Here is a 4,257-nt window from a genome sequence, read left to right on the forward strand (position 1 = left end):
CACAGTAAGAATCACACCAGATCTTGTTTCAAGAGTGTGAACTCTGGTTGTCGATTTGGTTTTCCAAAGCCCCCCTGCAGAAACACAGTGATCTCCAGACCAGGTGAGAACAATGACACTGAAACTGCCAAAGCCAAACTCAGACCTTTGATGCAACTCCTGAACGAACCTGAAGTCGCTTCCATGAGTTTAGAGCAGATCCTTTCTCGGTGTCACTTGACGCTAGAAGAGTATGAATCTTGTCTTCAGACCATGAACAAAAAGACTGCCATCTACTTGAAGCGTGATCCCAAAGATTGCTGGATAAATGCTTACAATCCACATCTGCTTAAAGCTTGGGACAGTAACATTGATGTGTCTTTCATACTAAATGCCTACTCATGTATACAGTATCTAACAAAATACATCACAAAGAAAGAAAGTGGACTGTCAGAGTACCTGAAAACAGTGATTGACAATTCAAACATGGACCGAGTCAATGAGTGTGATGAAATGAAAGTGTTAGAATTATTATTTGTTTAATCTTACTTATATGAAGCTTATAATGTTATGCCACTTTTAGAAGTTTGTTCTGTCTGTTGTTCGTTCACTTCTTGTGTTGCAGAAGATAAGCGGCAGAACAAGAACACACCCCAACGACCTCGAGGAGAATGTGCTGTTCAAGTTATCTTATATGGATAAGAGTTTGCTGTGTCAAGCTTCAACAGAATCTGTTTAGCTGTTTGAAGCTGCTTGTAACTAGGGCGTTTTCTGATTCAATAAAAGAGCGAGGTGAGCAGAGAAACTTCAGAGTGTTGGTCGGAGATTGTAACTGAAGCATTCTCTGAGGCACTCTCCTCGCGAGTAAAAAAAACTATTTACTGACTCTTTGTCTCTGTTTTTTGCAGTGTGTAAGAAATGTCTAGTGTTTGAACCTGACATTTAATTGGTCCTTCGAGCCGGATACCGATACACCAGACGATTCCAGCGGGTGAGTAAAAAAACCAGGAAGCCTGTGCACAGCATTTGAGACCCTTTCCGGGACTGGTCTTTTTCCTCACGAGCTGGAGTCCGACGGTTGACGGTTTTCCTCAGAGACTGGAGACACAGTGAGTAGTTTCAGTTTAAAACCAGTATGTATGGGGAACGGTAAAAAATTGTAATAAAACCAGTTAAAGTCCGCGGGAGGCCAGACTCCTCTAACTATAAGTTAAAATCTGTGTGGGACGGCGGCGTCCTCTGGTAAGAAATTAAAACCCTGAGAATCCTAGGCACTATCAGGTAAAATAAAAGCAGTTAAAGTCCGCGGGAGGGCAGACTCCCCTAACTCTATCAATCAATAAATCAATCAAATTTTATTTGTATGGCACATTTCGGCAGCAAGGCATTTCAAAGTGCTTTACATAATTAAAATAAAAACAGAAAAATCAGTGAGAAAGAGAGAAATAAAAAATAATAATAATAATAATAAACATTACATCATTAAAACGTCGAAAAAGTTAGTTAAATTCTCTGAGTTAGTTAAATGCTGTATGGGACGGCGGCGTCCCCTGCTAAAGGACGGCGGGAGTCCTCTACTAGGTAGTTAAATTCCGCGAAGGACAGGAGTGTCCTACTTAAAAGTGTGAAAGTGTGTGTGAGTGAATGAAAACTGAATATCACTAGATAAACAGTTTTATACCAAAACAACGGGGAACAAATGGTGAGATTTTGTGGATGTTTGTAGACAAGAAAACTCCGCTCTCTGAGTTGAAGTGAGTTTTACCACAATCTATTTATCACCATCCTGTTGAAATTTTCCAGTGTTTAGAACACAGCAGGTGTTGAGACCACACTGGACTAAATTTAGTTCAAAATGGGTACCGGGGGAAGCAAATATAAACAAAAGGTCTTAGAAGACCTGTCCAGTAAAGACTGGAAAAGAGTTGAAAAAATAAATGAGGATGCAGTAAACCCGCTTTGTTACTGGGTAAAACAGTACGATTTTAATGGCAGTTTAAGTACTACTAGCATAAAAGAACTACAGCAAAAAATTAGAACAAAATGTAATGGAAAAGAAAAACAAATGGCAAAAGAGGGTTATGAACAAACAAAAGTCTGGCTCCAAATAGCTGAGAGAAGAGAAGAGGGAGAAAGGAAGGCCAAAGATAAGAGAGGACGGGAAACGGAGGAGCAGAAAAATAAGGCAGAGGAGACAGAGTGTAAGAAAGGAGGGGGGGGAAATAGTAAGAGTACAGTCATGTTTCATAGAAAAGAGGATGACAATGACAGTACAGTGTATGCAGCATTACTGAGAGAAGCGAGGCAAGTGCTGCAGGAAGCTGCGGTAGAGCAGCAGCGCCCGGAACTACAAGGAGCAACTGCTCCACCCCTACCGACACCACAAGGCAGTAATCTATCTGATAGAACCCCACCTCCATATGATCCAAATATGACACCTATAGCAACCAGGTCACGGGGAACAGTGGGGGATTGGTCCCATAAACTAGGAGGATTATTATCACCTAGCCAGCCCCAGATGCCCAATTTTCAGACAACAGATGGGGACTTGTTTCCTATGATTGAAATGCCAAACCCGAGAGCAGGTGAAGGAAATGTTGCACCAACTATAAGAGTCTATAGAACATGGACAAAGGATGATATAAGGAGAGCAGTAGATGGCATTCCACATCCTAGAGAAGACTTAGAACAATGTCTGGAGGACATGGAGAATCTTAGAAAAACCTACTATCTAAACGGTGCCGAAACACAACAGGTCTGGATGCAGGTTATAGGGCCCGACTGGCATCATGTAAAGGGGAATTATGATCCTTTTAATAGACATCTTGACCCTCCAGCAACAGAGGAACAGGGGAGTGAAAACCTGAATACTAAAGTGGGAGAGTTGCTTACCAGGATCAGAGCTAGGTACCGTAGACAGGCTAACTATACAGAAATCGGTAGATGCAAACAGAAGCCTGAGGAATCATTTGATGATTTTAGAGTGAGAATGGAAAAGGTGTTTAAAACCCATAGTGGACTACAGGAGGACAATGATGAGCAGGGTGTTTACAGACAGCAGTTAAAAAATGCATTACATGCAGGATCTAGACCAGAAATAAATGGATGGATTTTGAAACACTTCATAGGGATGGGTAGTAGTACACTCGGAGACTACATTAACCATGCCCTACATGCAGAAAAAGTGACCAAAGGAAAACAGAAATCCACACCGGTTTCTACCTTTTTCCAAGAGGAGGAAACAGAGGTTTTCTACCAGGGAGGAAGGGACAGAGGTAGAAGCAGAGGACGGGGGAGAGGACGGAGCAGGGGGCGGGGATTTGATCCACACCCAGAAACTCGAGCTTGTTGGAATTGTGGAAAAGAGGGCCATCTAGCAAGGGACTGTAGGAGATCCCAACACCAACAATCAGCATGACTAGATGATGTTGAAGAAGAAAAAGATCTTGAAACAGGGGAAGAGGAAATTTTGAATTTAGAGGACTTATTTTTCGAAGAGAGATACAGGCCAGAGGTGACTTTGATAATAAAAGGAAAAAAGGTGAAGTTTTTGTGTGACTCTGGAGCATGTAGAACTACTGTAAAGGAAGCAGTTCCAGGAATGCATGTAGGACCAAATAAGGTGCTGGTTAGATCAGCACAGGGTGCGTTAAAACACATACCTGAGTCACAGCCACTGTGGTTAGTAGATCCAAATGGTGAGAGTTGTCAGATGAAAGTGCTGGTGTTACCAGATTGTCCAGTAAACCTACTGGGAAGGGATGGTCTAGTTGCCCTAGGTTTAGCCCTAATTCCCACCATGGAGGGAATAAAAGTCATGAGGAGACATGAAAATAGGGGAGACCTGATGGTGTTACAGGGGAAAGGACAGCTTCATTTCTATTACACCTTGGAGGTCCCTAACAAACCCCCAACCTCAGTAGGGAGCCACCTGTTAGAGGAGGGACAACAGTCTGTGAGGAGAAAAGAAGATTGTATGACAGCTGATGATCTACATATAACCATGTGGTACAAAAACTCTCCTGATCCTGACCCTATTTATGAAGCTAGTTTGAAGAAACTAACACCTGCAAAAGTCACTATCACCTACATGTATTCAGACAGCTCAGCAAACGCTGGAGCAGCAGTGACCCTACCTGAGGGTCTACAAAAAAAATTTAAGATGGTCTGGGGTCCTCACATTTCAGTGTGCAAAGGCAAACATGACAGTTGGACAGGAATAGGAAAAATGGTTGAAAAGGGGGAAAAAGCAAGAGACTGGAGGGAAACGGGAGTAAA

General features: G+C 42.4%; 1 long non-coding RNA gene across 1 annotated transcript; it reads left to right on the top strand.

The window, feature by feature from the left end:
* Positions 1-496: 496 nt before the first annotated feature.
* Positions 497-3,475, top strand: LOC145550303 (uncharacterized). Its single transcript, XR_014086209.1, has 2 exons — positions 497-771; positions 888-3,475. It is a non-coding gene; the product is annotated as an uncharacterized LOC145550303 (long non-coding RNA).
* The last annotated feature ends 782 nt before the right edge of the window (positions 3,476-4,257 follow it).

This window comes from Poecilia reticulata, unplaced genomic scaffold, assembly GCF_904066995.2.
Source record: "Poecilia reticulata unplaced genomic scaffold, P_reticulata-male-v2 Scaffold_32, whole genome shotgun sequence".
Lineage (NCBI taxonomy): Eukaryota > Metazoa > Chordata > Actinopteri > Cyprinodontiformes > Poeciliidae > Poecilia > Poecilia reticulata.